This window comes from Monodon monoceros, unplaced genomic scaffold (genome assembly GCF_005190385.1).
Source record: "Monodon monoceros isolate NGI ecotype Baffin Bay Population unplaced genomic scaffold, NGI_Narwhal_1 Super_Scaffold_20, whole genome shotgun sequence".
NCBI classification, from domain to species: Eukaryota; Metazoa; Chordata; class Mammalia; order Artiodactyla; family Monodontidae; genus Monodon; species Monodon monoceros.
This window is the reverse complement of record NW_021703777.1, coordinates 75,055,813-75,072,720: the sequence shown is the minus strand read 5'-3', so window position 1 is coordinate 75,072,720 and position 16,908 is coordinate 75,055,813. Positions and strand designations below refer to the sequence as shown.

Sequence of the window (16,908 nt, the reverse complement as noted above, 5' to 3'; positions counted from 1 at the left end):
TTAAAGTAAAAACAAAGTTAATAAATAGTCAAAACTCATCACTTCCTAATTATTTTACTGTTTTCTGTGTTCTTGAGGGTATTTACATCTATCATATCTGTGTGGTAGAAACACTCTGTAATGGTGGAAAACCGTACATCTCTCCAGCTTTGTGTTCAGGGACCTAACATTGCTAGCTTGAAATCAGCCATGACAGAAGCATTTACACCATGGAAAGTGGCGAATGCTATAAAGCCGGGCTTGATTTAATATGTGGTTGCTTGACGACACTTATGACTATGATGGAGAAAATGTTAATGCAAGTTAAATGTAAAAGTTTGCTGAGTCTGTAGCTTTTACATGAGGATAACCCAAAAAATTCCTGGAGGAAGTTTTCTTCCAGTATTTAAAAGCTGTTGTCTGATTCAGCAAAGACCAAGTGAAATTCCAAGAACTGTATTCCTTTTTTCACTTTTGTCTAACTTATTAACTCAAATGAAAATATCAACTAACATTCAAATCAGATCTATGCTTACTGGCAAGAGTCTGGCAAAACTCAGTTAAAGCATTCTGTGAAAATAAGTTGTCCCTATGGAATTCGTTATAAAAAGAAACTATTGGGGTTTTTTTGTTTTTTTGCGGTACGCAGGCCTCTCACTGTTGTGGCCTCTCCCGTTGCAGAGCACAGGCTCCGGACACGCAGGCTCAGCAGCCATGGCTCTCGGGCCCAGCTGCTCCGCGGCATGTGGGATCTTTCCGGACCGGGGCACGAACCCGTGTCCCCTGCATCGGCAGGCGGTCTCTCATCCACTGCGCCACCAGGGAAGCCCTGGGGTTTTTATTATTACTTATAAACTGTGTGCTACACATGCTTTATTTATAATAAACTTTTTTTTTTTTCTGTAGAACCAGTTGTTAAACATCGCCAGTGCACCACTGTCTGTGGGGTATAATTGGTCTACAAATTTTGCACCTGCTAGAACCGCAGAGCAAAATTCTTGCATTCCCCCAAAGCACTGGCACAATTTTGAACATAGTTGAAATAGGAATACAGTTTTTTTATCCCATTGTGAAAAAAGAGAAGCTAAAAAGCATGCCAACTTCTTCTGGTGTTAAATTTTCTGCATTAGTCCACTGGCGAGAGGGAATACTGTCAAGAAATCTTCAGACTACCCCAAAGCAGGTTACAGATAAATGTCTCCCCATGGATTTTGTTTCCATGCATCTATGTACCTTTTATTGCTAATGAAGATTGTAGGATCCTTTTCCAGCTATCTCTGGTTTAAGCAACAGTATTTTTTCCCCCAAAGACAGTAAGTTAATACACTTTATGTGTTACTGTATCAGGCTAAGAAAACATTAAGGATTGAAAATTTGGGAATTTAAGCCAGTCTCATATTTACTTAGTTGAGTGAATTAAAAGTAGGTTAAGAGCTTATCAATTTCTGGTTTTGTTTTCCTTCTACCCTGTACCACTCTCTAGAAATACTCTAGAAATCTGTGGATTGTTATGCATATTTTTATATGCTCAGTTACTTAAATCTACTTTAATTGGTCTTGGACTGTTTCCACAAACTGGGTTTTCCATGTTGCACTCCACACTGTGGGAAGTGGGGCTGGCTGTTGATTTTAGCTTACAAATAAGCAAATTTCCTTTGACCAAATTTTTTCATTTTCTTTGAGCAAACTTTAATATGCAAAATTTTGAAAACTGCCATCCTTCCTACCTTAATCTCATGGACATCTAATATTTATTAATGGAAAACAAGGAAGGAAAAAAACAATAGCTAGGGACACTTCCAATATTTTCTGGAAAATTGCTTACAGACGATTAGGAATGCTTAAGTGGCAGAGATAAAAATAATAACTGGGCAAGATATATCTGACTCAGGTTTGTACAGGCATCTTGATGGAGACAGATGATGTCTGCAGAGTTCTTGGTTCCCTTAGAAAAGTACGTGGATTGCCAAGTAACGGTGGGAAATATTTACAGTGCACGTTTTCTGGGTGATTATTAGGCAGCATTTTTTTCTGGTTTTGATGTTAAGAATATGTCAGGTTCTTTATTTTCTTGGGATGTCCATTTTACCTAACTTATCAGGACTGATACTGAAAGGAAACCTTGAGGAAGTTTTTGATCTCTTGGGATTTTGTTGTTAGTTGGAAGAGAAGCAGTGTTGGTTTCTGGTATTTGTGTGTGTGTGTATCAGTGGCATTTAAGGAAGCAAGATGAAATAGGTAGTCCATGCAGAAGTACCTCTCTTTTTTTTTTTTTTTTAACTTTTGAAGATCACTGCTCCAAGAAACATACAATTTAAATACAAGGTCATTTGGCTGCAGTCTGAGCAGAATAGATAGATAATGCTTTTCCTGGAGATTGAGTGCACACACTGATGTTATAGCATCATGAAGTCTAGGAACTTAAGTCACAAGAACCCATGTCCAGGAAGCTCCTGGGAATCCATTCTAGTGTGGCCACAGTTGGGGTGTCTTCTGAACCTCGAAGCCATTCCTTGAATTCAGCTCCCTTTAATCAAACCATACTGCCCTGGATCTAGTAACATGAGGCCAAACGTTTAGGGCCAGCTGGTTAACAAATACTTATTGAGCTCCCACTACATGCCTGGTGCTGGATTGAGCACCAGGCAGTTTCCTTATGGGATTTACATTCTAGCACAGAACAGGCTTAGAAGTGGGTGAAAATTCTTTCCGTTATTCATCTAAAATCAGTCGAATGTATGTCAAGCACTCTGCTACACACTAAGGAGGCAACTGTGAAAAATTCAGAGTCCCTTGTATGCGAGGTATGGCAGGTACTGTGGGAGCTCAGAACCAGGACCACTAGTTCATAGGGAACTACTGCTGGTGATTTACTTCCAGGGAGGAGAGAGCTCAGGGCAGTCCCAGTAAAAACTCCCAAAGTGTGAAAGAACTGAGGATTTCTCCTCATTATCCAACCCACCACTGTTTGGGGGATTTTTGCAGATGGGGCACGGGGGCCACAGTGATGCCAAGAGCAGGAGAGGGAGGAACAGGAGGTGGGAAGGGGTGTCGGAAGCAGATTCCAGTGTCCCTTTTCCCCTCCCTCTGGGTCTTCCCTGAAGTGCCCTCCCACTTCTGTCCAACTCTGCCTGTTTTCCTGATCTTCTTTTAGGTCTGCCATGGGTGCCTGGTCAAAGATCAGAAAATCACTTCATTTTGATTCCACATTTGCCGTGAACTAAAGATCAGTATTTCAGCACATGTGCTTTTTCTCACAGTAACTCTGATAGGAAAGGGACATCATCATCATCATAGCCACTTTATGAAGGATACTGGGGGCCTCTGCGTGAGTGACTTTTCTGGGTCCACAGTTAAATGTGGCAGTGCTCGGCTTCCCTGGCGGCGCAGTGGTTGAGAGTCTGCCTGCCGATGCAGGCGACATGGGCTCGTGCCCTGGTCCGGGAAGATCCCACATGACGCGGAGCGGCTGGGCCCGTGAGCCATGGCAGCTGAGCCTGCGCGTCCGGAGCCTGTGCTCCGCAACGGGAGAGGCCACAGCAGTGAGAGGCCCGCGTACCGCAAAAAAAAAAAAAAAAAAAAAATGTGGCGGTGCCAAGCCTGGAGCCACATATCCTGGGACTTTGGGTCCCAGTCAACAGAATGTGGCAGCTTCAGGGTCAGTCAGACCTCAAATATTGGTGCTCCCACTAGCTCACTAGAGGATAAAAGGCAGATTGCTTAACCTCTTTAACCTTTGCTTTCTCCCCTAATAAATGGGCTTAAAAATAGTATCTACCTCCTAAGGTGGTTGTGAGGATTAAATGAGATAATGCACATAAAGTTCTTGATGCATAGTAAGCACTCAGTAAATATTATAATTCCATTTTGAATAACAGGTACTAAATCAGATTCTGTGGTAACAAAATTGAATGAGACGCAGCACCAGCCAGAGAGACAGACATCTACATAACAGACCACAAGGCCAAGGGATAGACTCTAAGTAAGCAGTTGGTTGGCATAGATGGTTCCATTTGGAGATGGGGACCAGGGGTCCAAAAGGCTCCACAGAGCAGATCGTAATGGCACTTTGACCCAGGAGGGAGAATTTCACTCACCTTGAAAAGGTGAGCCCAGCTAATGAGACACAATGGTATTAGTTATCTATTGCTGTGTAACAAAGTACCCCCTCCCCACCCCCTGCATTAGCAGCTTAAAACAGCAAACATTTGTTATCTCACAGGAACCCAGGCACAGTTTAACAGGGCACTGCTGGTTCAAGGTCTCTCGTGGGGTTATAGTCAAGCTGTTGGCCAGGGCCGTGTTCATCTCCTGGCTGCATATGAGCTAGAGAACCTGCTTCCAAGCTCACTCAGGTGCCCATTGGCAGGCCTCCAAAGACCCACTGCCAAGTTCACTCACATGGTTCTGGCATGGCTTGGTTCCTCCTCATCTACTTTGTTCATCCTGTAGAGCCAGAGTCAGCACTTTTTCTGTAGAGGGCCAGAGAGTAAATATTTTAGGCTTTGTGGGTCATACGACATCTGTAGCAACTACTCAACACTGCTGTGTAGCTCGAAAGCAGCCGTAGACAACTCATAAATGAATGGGCATAGCTGTATTCCAGTAAAACTTTACTTAGCAAAAACAGGTGGCCTGACCCCTGCTCTAGATCTCTACAAGGAGAGCAGCATGATGTAGCAAAAATAATACTGGCAGCAGACTTCCCTGGTGGTCCAGTGGTTAAGAATCCGCTTTCCAATTCAAGGGACGCTGGTTCGATCCCTGATTCGGGATCTACAGGAGGAACAAACTAAGATCCCACGTGCCGCAGGACAACTAAGCCTGCATGCCTCAACTACTGAGGCCATGTGCTCTGGAGCCTGCAAGCCACAACTAGAGAGCCCGTGCACCACAACGAAAGGCCCCTCATGCCGCAACGAAGATCCCACGTGCCACAACTAAGACCTGACACAGCCAAATAAATAAATAAATATATATATATTTAAAATAAATTTTAAAAAGTAATACTGGCAGTCACAGCCTCTCAGGGCTGCAGTTCCCAATCTGTAACACATGTGGGCTAGAGTAATATTTTCTCAGGGCCTTCCCACCCCAAAATGCTGTGACTCTAACTTTAATTTTTTTTTTTTTTTTTTTTGCGGTACACAGGCTTCTCACTGCTGTGGCCTCTCCCGTCGCGGAGCACAGGCTCCGGATGCGCAGGCCCAGCGGCCATGGCTCACGGGCCCAGCCGCTCCGCGGCATGTGGGATCCTCCCGGACCGGGGCACGAACCCATGTCTCCTGCATTAGCAGGCGGACTCTCAACCACTGTGCCACCAGGGAAGCCCTCTAACTTTAATCTTTATTCACAGCAGTTTAATAGCCATTTATTTGTTCTCATTGTCTCTCTCTACTAAGACTAATAGCTTAGCCAGGGTGTCAAAACACTGCACAAATCTCACTGCAGAATGGGAGAAATTTAGCGAGGGACAGCTTCATTGACATGTTCAAGTCCCTCCTTTAATACATGTAGTCTCAGTCAGTCGTGGCGTGGCTGGCCCGCTTGGGACAGAGAGTGATGGCCTCTTGGCAGCAGGGCCCTTGCCTGCCTACACAAGAAAAGAGAGGCCCAGGAGCTGGAGGACCAGTAGCATCCTAATAAAATCTGCTAGCGATTGATTGCTTACCTGTGCCAATACCATGTATGTAATCCATGGGATAACAGCTCTTAGGTTCTTAAGATGCATATATTTAAGGAATCACAAATAGTGGAGTCTCTACAACAGGTACATGAGAGTTGACTCCCTGCCCCTGAAAATTTCTCTTGAAGTAATTGCACAGAAACCTGTCCCTAACTTTTCTTTTTTGCATTACGCTTACAGTTAATATACAACCTGGGTTTTTTAGAACAACCATAATGTCAGCTCAAGGTCACTCAGAGGTTGAAAGAGGCCTGGATTACTTTGTTGTTGTTGTTTCCAAGGCTACTGATATATTAAAGAAGTAAAATAATGACAAAGCAGGATTATGAAAATTGAAGAATATTTTAAATGCTTATCTGTACAGATTTGCAATATTGCACACATGCATAAAGGTGATAAAATTTTCCTATTCTCAAGGTAAAGTATTAGTTCATAGGGAACTGCTCGTGATTTACTATGGAAACGTGGGGCTGAAGTTCAAAGCTGTGTGATGAACATTGTTTTCTTTCAATCCTCTCCGTGTAGCTCTGGGCGTATATTTGGAGATACTCGTCAGGAGTCTACATTGAGGCCCTTCATGAATGGGAAGCCCAGGTTAGTTGACCTCCTGTGTCCCATATTCCCACATTTCCTACCTGCCCCCATGACGATAGGCTTGATGACATGAATCCTGTCATATTGAAGACTTTATGGTGTGAATAAAAAAGCTTGAACTTTGAATCCTGGCTCCACCATTTACTAGTTGTGTAACCTTGTATGAATTAGTTAAGCTTAATAAACCAGCCTCCATATTCATAAGATGGAGCTAGTAATGCTTATGTCACAGAGTTGCTGGGAAGAAAATGAAATAATGAGTGTCAAGTACCAAACACATACTGGATATTCAAGTGTCAGATACCATCACTACCACCCCCACCCCCACCCCCACCACCCCCCAACACACACACACACACTCTCTCACTCACACATCAGATCCAGAGCCCAAGTTTGGGTTTTGAACATCTATTGAGTGTAACTACACTGCCCTCCTGGGCCCAGTGAAGAGTTCTATGCCCACAGCTTCCCTGAGCTCCCGTTCACAAGTGAACTGACAGCCCCACAGCTGCAGTGACTTGGCCCACAGGCTCTGCCTCCATTTCATCTCCTCACCTGCCCTTGGTAAATGAAGGTGTGAGAGACAGTATGCAGCTCTGAGACGACACACTTCTTAGGCCACTTATGTGAGAAAACTGAGAATAGGACTTTATAAGTAGAAAAGGTAATATCCAAAGGGCATTGGAGCACCTACATGTTTACAGGATGACTGTGAGCCGTTTCTCCTGGGGTCCCTGCTGTTAAGAGGGACGTACCTTAAGCCTCTGCCTGGGAAGAGCTTGTGCCGCAAAGAGAGAGAAAAAAAGATTAACTTAATAGAAGTTAAAAATTTGCGTCTGATTCCCTGGCATCTATTGTTCAGGGTCTTTAAGTGTTTGGGAAGAGAGGATTTCTGCCTGTATAGGTAATTTGCTGGGCAGGTTTTCCTTGGTCTTTTACCCATATAGAGCTCTGAATTTGAAGAGTGGTGATGCCTTGCAGATCCAGCATTTCCTGGTTTATGATGGAGAAACAGCCTCCTGGCTGTCTCTAATGACTGGGTCCTATAGATCATCTTTAATTTGTATCAGAAGAAAATTAGGAAATGGAAAGGCAAGAAAATCAAAATCATGTCACACGTTACAGTTATGTAAAGTTTATAGTCAGCACCGTAGACACTGAACTTGGAAACTGCAAGGAGGGTAACTTTACTGAAAATGGAAAGTTCCAAAAATGTTAAGCGATAGAGAAAAATGGTTAATTAGCTGGCATAATAAATCTTCCATTATTAATTATATAATAATTAATTGGAATAATTTGCAGCCATTTAAAAATATCATTGTGGGGACTTCCCTGGCAACCCAGTGGCTGAGACTTCGCCTTCCAATGTAGGGGGTGCAGGTTCAATCCCTGGTCAGGGAGCTAAGATCCCACATGCCTTGTGGCCAAAAAACCAAAAAAACATAAAACAGAAGCGATATTGTAAAAAATTCAATAAAGACTTTTAAAATGGCCCACATCAAAAAAAACTTTTAAAAAAATTTAAAAAATAAAACAATCATTATGAACATTATGGATTGTCATGGAAAAGGCTTGAAACATAATGTTAAAGGGGAAAAAAGCAGGACGTGAAGTTGTTTATATATTGTGTAAAACAGGTATGCAGTTCTTGGATTGGAAGAGTCAACACTGTGAAAATGACTATACTACCCAAAGCAATCTACAGATTCAATGCAATCCCTATCAAACTACCAATGGCATTTTTCACAGAACTAGAACAAAAATTTCACAATTTGTATGGAAACACAAAAGAGCCCGAATAGCCAAAGCAATCTTGAGAAAGAAAAACAGAGCTGGAGGAATCAGGCTCCCTAACTTCAGACTATACTACAAAGCTACAGTAGTCAAAACAGTATGGTACTGACACAAAAACAGAAATATAGATCAATGGAACAGGATAGAAAGCCGAGAGAAAAACCCACACACATATGGTCACCTTATCTTCGATAAAGGAGGCAAGAATATACAGTGGAGAAAAGACAGCCTCTTCAATAAGTGGTGCTGAGAAAACTGGACAGCTACATGTAAAAGAATGAAATTAGAACACTCCCTAACACCATACACAAAAATAAACTCAAAATGCATTAAAGACCTAAATGAAAGGCCAGACACTGTAAAACTCTTAGAGGAAAACATAGGCAGAACACTCTATGACATAAATCACAGCAAGATCCTTTTGACCCACCTCCTAGAGAAATGGAAATAAAAATAAACAAATGGGACCTCATGAAACTTAAAAGCTTTTGCACAGCAAAGGAAACCATAAGACCAAAAGACAACCCTCAGAATGGGAGAAAATATTTGCAAATGAAGCAACTGACAAAGGATTAATCTCCAAAATTTACAAGCAGCTTATGCAAATCAATATCAAAAAAGCAAACAACCCAATCCAAAAATGGGCAGAAGACCTAAATAGACATTTCTCCAAAGAAGACATACAGATTGCCAACAAACACATGAAAGAATGCTCAACATCATTAATCATTAGAGAAATGCAAATCAAAACTACAGTGAGATATCATCTCACACCAGTCAGAATGGGCATCATCAAAAAATCTAGAAACAATAAATGCTGGAGAGGGTGTGGAGAAAAGGGAACCCTCTTGCACTGTTGGTGGGAATGTAAATTGATACAGCCATTAGGGAGAACAGTATGGAGGTTCCTTAAAAAACTAAAAATAGAACTACCATACGACCCAGCAATCCCACTACTGGGCATATACCCAGAGAAAACAATAATTCAAAAAGATTCATGTACCAAAATGTTCATTGCAGCTCTATTTACAGTAGCCAGGACATGGAAGCAACCTAAGTGTCCATCAACAGGTGAATGGATAAAGAAGATGTGGCACATATACACAATGGAACATTACTCAACCATAAAAAGAAACGAAATCGAGTTATTTGTAGTGAGGTGGATGGACCTAGAGTCTGTCATACAGAGTGAAGTAAGTCAGAAAGAGATAAAGCAAATACCGTATGCTAACACATATATATGGAATCTAAAAAAAAAAAAAAAAAAGGTCATGAAGAACCTAGGGGCAAGACGGGAATAAAGACACAGACGTACTAGAGAATGGACTTGAGGACACAGGGAGGGGGAAGGGTAAGCTGGGACAAAGTGAGAGAGTGGCATGGACTTATGTCTACTACCAAACGTAAAATAGATAGCTAGTGGGAAGCAGCTGCATAGCACAGGGAGATCAGCTTGGTGCTTTGTGACCACCTAGAGGGGTGGGATAGGGAGGGCAGGAGGGAAGGAGACGCAAGAGGGAGGAGATATGGGAACATATGTATGTGTATAACTGATTCACTTTGTTATAAAGCAGAAACTAACACACCATTGTAAAGCAATTATACTCCAATAAAGATGTTAAAAAAAACAGGTATGCAGATGGACATAAACTAAATCAAATCCTGGGAAAAATACTGAGCATCTAACGCAGGTTAGATTGCTATGATTACAGCTGGCTTTTTTCTTCCCTTTTCCCAAACTTTGTATGTATTTGTGCATGTTTGTGTATAATCACATCTATTTTATATATATGTATTTTACATATAAATGTGTACACATACAAACATCTTTTTTTAATGAGAAAAGTTCTTTAAGCATTTGGAAAAGATTGGAAACATGTATGAGCAGAGCAGCTACAAAAGAAAAAAAATGTTTTTATACTTAAAAAAAGTACTTAGACTTTGTACCAAGGACTAAACTTTAAAATCCATCAATAGATGAGTGAATTTTACACTTTATACTGCAGATCACCGCGCTTTACTGAAGTAACTAGGGTCGTTCTTTTTTTCCGTAGAGATTCTAGATATCAATCACGGTTTTGTTTTCCCTTGGTTTAAATGGCATTCCTCTTTGATCATTACTTCGCACTGGGAAAAGATATTTCCTTGTGCAAAGTAGTGGTTAGCTTCTTATAACCTCAGACAACAAAGGGCCCCTGTGTGAGGATGCAGGAATTCGTCTTGGAATACAGGGAAGGCCCCCAGCTGAATCGTATCCAAGGAAGATGCTGCAAAGCTTGCAAAGCTAGTTCGGAGAAAGGAGCCCAGCTGGAGATCTTTTCTTTCTATTCACATATTGGCCCTGCTTGAGAGGTGGGGGTGGGGGGAAGCCCATAAAAGGAAACCCGAAAACAAGCCTGAATGCATTTACAAATTACAAGGAAAAGTTAATTCTGGCAACGAGCGTTGGTGCCAACTCAGGCTTATCATGTTTAGAATTTAACTCCACTTGGGGAGAAACTTTGTTTTTCTTCTCATGGAAGTTAAAGAAGGCAACAGAGATGAACTGTATGGTGTAAGTTCTGAATGAAAACCTGTCTGTGGGTAAGTCACAGGCTGGCTCAGTTCCCCTCGGCCACCTCTACTCTCGGCCCACTGTGAGTCCCACGTGTTGCTGCCAGTTACTATTGTGAACTGCGAATCTCATCAAGCCGGGCCCTGAGCATGGCATTCGCAGCCCTCCTCTACCTAACTCCTGTGGGTTTATGTGTGACCATGCTTCCTTTTCCACCACCCACAAGCCTCTTCCCCTCCAGCCACCTTCTCATGCCCTTCAACTTCCCCTTGACCTTGGGAGGGTTTATAGAATGACACGTAGTACCTGCGGGTGGACACTGGCATGTCCTGGGCTTTGGGTAAATGCCAGTACCCTTCCCCCTTCTTCCTTTTGCCCTTCTTTGAACTTAAATTCCTCTTCCTCTCATAGGTACTAAAGTTCCTGGTCAATGATAGATCCTTCCGCAAAAGCCAGAAATCAGGGCAGTGATGAGAAGAAATGAGAGGTGCGGAGAGTCAGCCCTCGTCTTCATTGAGGGCCCCTCTTCACCTGTAGATTAAGAATGACGAGAAGAATAGCAGCTGCCATTTTTGTGCTTCTGCCACCGGCTTATCCTGATTCATGCATTATCTACAAATCTGGCATCTGAAAAAACAAAGGCCCAGAGAGGTTGAGAGATTTGCTTGAGGCCACACAGCTATAAGTAGTGGAGCTAAAATTCAAACTCAGGAGTTTCTGAGTTCTCCAGAACTCTCCCCTCTTTTCACGACACAAAAGTGCTTTCCCAAAGGCTCAAAGACTATTAGTCACCAGCAGCACTTGCCCCCAACATCTGTGATCAAACAGTATCAGGACATGTAAGAAAGACCCGTTTCTAGTTCCACCAGTGGCTCCAATTGAAAACTAAACTTGGAGTAAAAATTCCACTCCGTGTACAGATAACTAGTTAAATATCAAACTCAGCAAGGCTCTACTTACTAATAGACCCATGGAATGTGATCCCTTCAGGGGTTTGATGTACTTGAAAACACTATAAAAATCACCATTTAAGAACCTGTAGACCAGTACCATCTAACAGAATTTTCTGTGATGAGAAAAACGTTCTGTGTCTACCCTGTCTGATACGATAGCCACTAGCCGCATGTGGCTTTCAAGCACTTGGAATGTGGCTGGCTGGTGTAAACAGGAACTGAACTTTTAATGTACTTAATTTTTAGTAATTTAAATAGCCACCTATGGCTAGTAGTTACCATATTGGGCTGTGTGGCTCTAGAATATTCTGGCAGGTTGATTGCTGGTCCCCACATTGTCATGATGCTTTGCCTCTAAGCTCTATTATGTCACTGGATCGCAATTATTTGTTTTTGTTTTGCCCACCCCACCAGGCTGTAAGCAGTTCATCCTGCTAAATCATCTCTTTTTAGCACATGACCTGGCCCACGGTACTAGGCATTAAATAATTAATGTAAGTTAAATAAATGGATGGGAGTCAGCTTTTTTCAAAAGCATCATTGTTATTGCTTGCTATCATCTGGTTTACCCTTTCTCATGACTTTGCTCTTAGGACTAAATTGGTTCCCAAATCTTCAGATAAAGCCCAGACTGCTTACTCGTGAACACATCTTTCTTTCCTCAAAGGAACTCACTTCTTTCACTGATTATTTTGGTTATTTGCCTCAGTTTCTCTAAATGAATGTTCCTATCACCATTTCTTGATTTTTTTTTTTTTTTAGTGTTTCAGACATTATATCTTCCAGTGTGGTAAAAGATGGTTCAGCTTCCACCCCTTGCCCCACCACACGTAAGAAATGTCCCCACTCCCTACTGAACGCCCCCCTCCAGTTTTAGTTAGATGAATAACTAGTATTATAACTATGTAAATGCAGTTCACAGCTAAGCCAGGTAGGGAATTATAATTATATTTCCTTTCCTGAACATCTTTTTCTCTGGAGGTAACACATGGCTCGTTCTTTTCATCTGTTCAGTATTCTACATCCTTACCACTGATTTGACCCCAAAGTCTTTCCCTATTGTATATATTTTTCTCTTTGGGACACTTCAGTGATTCTATCAATTCCATCTCTTAAAAGAAAACTGCCCAGAGCCTTCTCATCTTCTCCAGTCAGAATGAGCTGTCCTCCAGGCTGTGCACGTTGCTGGCATTCTGGGGTCTCCCGTCACCATCGTCCTGGGGGTTACTTTTGTCTCTCTCCTGTGTTTAATGCCCTATCTCCTGTATTCCTTGCCTTCCGCTCTTGGTTTACTACCTCATTTGTTTGTTACATCTTCTAATAGCCTCCTTCCCAGGAGGGGAAGGTATAAGAATGGTAAAATTTTTGAGACCTTTCTTATCTGAAAATGTCTTTATAGTACCCTCTCACTTCATTGGTGGTTTGGCCAAGTTCAGAAAAATGTGTGTGTGTGTGTGTGTGTGTGTGTGTGTGTGTGTGTGTTTAAGAAGTCTAAAACCATTCTGATCCCCAGCTCTTTGTATATGATCAGTTTTTTTCTTTCTTGAAGCCTGTAGGAGCTTTACTTTTATGTCAGTTCTATTTAATTCTTCATGTCTTTATCTCCTTTGCGAATTTATATGAGATTTCCTTATGTTTCTCTTCTAGACTCTCCACTGAAATATTCATGTTTGCTGTCTTGTTTTAATTTCCAAGAACGTTTTATTGTTGTTCTCTCATTAATTTTTTTATTGAAGTATAGTTGATTTACAGTGTTTCAGGTGTACATTCAGTTACACGTGTGTGTGTATGTGTATATATATATATATATATATATATATATATATACTTTTTTAGATTCTTTTCCATCATAGGTTATTACAACATACTGAATATAGTTCCCTGTGCTATACAGTAGGTCCCTGTTGTTTATCTATTTTATATATAGTAGTCTGGAATTTGGAATCCCAAATTCCAAATCTATCCCTCCCCTCCCTTTCTCCTTTGGTTTGTTTTCTATGTCTGTGAGTCATTTTCTGTTTTGTAAATAAGTTCATTTGTATCATATTTTTTAGATTCCACATATAAGTGATATCATATGATCTTTGTCTTTGTCTGGCTTACTTCACTTAGTATGATAATCTCTAGGTCCATCCATGTTGCTGCAAATGGCATTATTTCATTTTTTATGGTTGAATAGTATTCCACTGTATGTACCACATCTTCTTTATCCATTCCTCTTTCGATGGACATTTAGGTTGCTTCCATGTCGTAGCTATTGTAAACAGTGCTGCAATGAGCATTGGGGTGCATGTATCTTTTCGAGTTAGAGTATTCTCCAGATATAAGCTCAAGAGTGGGATTGCTGATCACATGGTAACTCTATTTCTGTTTTTTTAAGGAACCTCCATACTGTTCTCCATGATGGCTGCACCAATTTATGTTCCCACCAACAGTGTAAGAGGGTTCCCTTTTCTCTGCACCCTCTCCTCCGCTGAAGTCTTGAACCCCTCAAAGTCATCCACGAGGGTTGGGATCAGCTATTTCCACACTCTTTTGTATGTTGATATCTTGACATCTTCCCGTGGATCACAAATGTTCTTAATGGCATCTAGAATGGTGAATCCTTCCCAGACTTTTCAATTGACTGTGCCCAGATCCATCAGAGCAATCACTGTCTATGGTAGTTATGGCAGCCTTTCAAGTCATATTTCTTAAATAATAAGACTAGAAAGTCAAAATTACTTTTTGATCCATGGGCTGCAGAGTGGATGTTGTGTTAGAAGACATGAAAACAACATTAATCTCGTTGTACATCTCCATCAGAGCTCTTGGGTGAGCAGGCGCATTGTCCATGAGCAATAATGTTTTGAAAGGAATCTTTTTTCAGAGCAGTAGGTCTCAACAGTGGGCTTAAGATAGTCAGCAAACCATATTGTGAACAGATGTGCTGTCGCCCAGGCTTTGTTGTTCCATGTATAGAGCACAGGCGGAGTAAATTGAGCGTAACTTTCGAGGGCCCCAGGATTTTGGGAATGGTAAATGAGCATTGGCTTCACCTTAAAGTCACCAGCTGCATTAGCCCCTAATAAGGGGGGCAGCCTGTCCTTTGAAGTTTTGGAGCCAAGCATTGACTGCTCTCTAGCTATGAAAGTCTCAAACGGCATCTTCTTCCAATGTAAGGCTGTTTCATCTGTGTTAAAAATCTGGTGTTTAGTGTAGCCACTTTCATTAAGTGTCTTGGCTAGATCTTCTGGATAACTTGCTGCAGCTCCTACATCAGCACTTGCTGCTTCTCCTTGCACTTTTACGTTATGGAGATGGCTTCTTTCCTAAACCTCACAAACCAGCCTCTGCCAGCTTCAAACTTTTCTTCTGCAGCTTCCTCACCTCTCTCAGCCTTCACAGAATTGAAGAGAATTAGAGCCTTGCCTTGGGTTAGGCTTTGGCTTAAGGGACTGTGGTGGCTGATTTGATCTTCTACTCAGACCACTACAACTTTCTCCATATCAGCAATAAGCCTGTTTCACTTTCTTATCATTCATGTGTTCACTGGAGTAGCATTTTTAATTTCCTTCAAGAACTTTTCCTTTGCATTTACAACTTGGCTAACTGGTGCAGGAAGCCTAGCTTTCAGCCTGTCTGAGCTTCTGGCATGCCTGCCTCACTAAGCTTGATCATTTCTAGCTTTTGATTTAAAGTGAGAGACGTGTGACTCTTCCCTTCACTTGAACACTTAGGGACCACTGCAAGGTTATTAACTGGCCTAATTTCAATATTTCTGTGTCTCAGGGAATGGGGAGGCCTGAAAAGGGGAGAATGGGGAACAGCTGGTTGGTGAAACAGAGCACACAAACATTTATCAATTAAGTTCGCTGTCTCACATGGCTGCGGTTTGTGGCACTGCAAAACAGTTACAATAGTAACATCAAAGATCACTGATCACAGGGGCTTCCCTGGTGGCGCAGTGGTTGAGAGTCCACCTGCCGATGCAGGGGACGCGGGTTTGTGCCCCTGTCTGGGAGGATCCCACGTGCCGCGGAGCGGCTGGGCCCGTGAGCCATGGCCGCTGGGCCTGCGCGACCGGAGCCTGTGCTCTGCAACGGGAGAGGCCACAGCAGTGAGAGGCCCGCGTACCGCAAAAAAAAAAAAAAAAAAAGATCACAGATCACTGTAACAAATATAATGACAACATTTGAAATAATGTGAGAATTACCAAAATGTGACACAAAGACACAAAGTGAGCAAATGCTGTTGGAAAAATGGTGCCGATAGACTTGCTCAACGCAGGGTTGCCACAAACCTTCAACTTGTAAAAACAAAACAAAATAGAAAACCATGCAATAGTTACGAAGCACAATAAAACGAGGTGTACCGGGACTTCCCTGGTGGTCCAGTGGTAAAGAATCCGCCTTACAATACAGGTTCGATCCCTGGTCAGGAAACTAAGATCCCACATGCCGCAGGGCAGCTAAGCCCGCACACCACAACTGCTGAGCTTGCGCGCCTCAACTAGAGAGCCTGCATGCCACACGCTACAGAGCCCACGCACTCTGGAACCCGCGCACCACAACTACAGAGCCCACGCATCCTGGAGCCCGTGTGTCACAACTAGAGAGAGAAAACCCGCACACCACAACTAAAGAGAAGCCCATGCAGTGCAATGAAGAGCCCACGCACTGCAGCGGAAGATCCTGTGTGCCACAACTAAGACCCAATGCAGCCAAAAATAAATAAATAATAATAATAAAACGAGGGCTTCTCTGGTGGCGCAGTGGTTGAGAGTCCACCTGCTGATGCAGGGGACACGGGTTCGTGCCCCAGTCAGGGAAGATCCCACATGCCGCGGAGCGGCTAGGCCCGTGAGCCATGGCCGCTGAGCCTGCGCGTCCGGAGCCTGTGCTCCGCAACGGGAGAGGGCACAACAGTGAGAGGCCCGCGTACCGCAAAAAAATAATAATAATAATAATAATAAAACGAGGTGTACCTACACTGTAATCCAAGGCAGAAAGTAATCAGAGCCATCCAAACAGTTAAAGATTCTGTGGAAGTTAAAAGAATAGAGTAATTACCTTTAGGTGGGATTTTTTTTAAATCTTCACGGAGTTTTGAAGGATCAGTAGAATTCTGCAAAATACCAATGGGCATGGAGGCATGCCAACTGGGGGGAACAATATGTGCAAAGGTATAGAAATAAGAAAAAGTTTAGACATGTTTAGAAAACAGTGAAAAATCCAGGTTGGCTGGAAATAGTAGTGGCTAGAGGAGTTTCAGGGATAATCTAGGAAGGCCAGTTGGTACCATATTTGGCAGGTCTTGGATGCTTAGCTGGGGCCATTAAAGATTGGTAGGCAATGCAGAGCCAGTTA

At 42.4% G+C, this 16,908-nt stretch overlaps 1 protein-coding gene across 2 annotated transcripts in view; it reads left to right on the top strand.

Annotated features, from left to right (window-relative positions):
• The window catches only part of CUNH4orf19 (chromosome unknown C4orf19 homolog), an 83,579-nt gene that overhangs the window by 46,749 nt on the left and 19,922 nt on the right, over positions 1 to 16,908 (top strand). The window contains exon 2 of one of the 2 annotated variants that reach the window (XM_029234833.1): positions 6,191 to 6,259. The exons of the other annotated variant lie outside the window; for it this stretch is intronic. The gene's annotated coding sequence lies outside the window, so the exon portion shown is untranslated. The remainder of the gene's footprint in view (positions 1 to 6,190; positions 6,260 to 16,908) is intronic. 2 annotated transcript variants of the gene reach the window in all.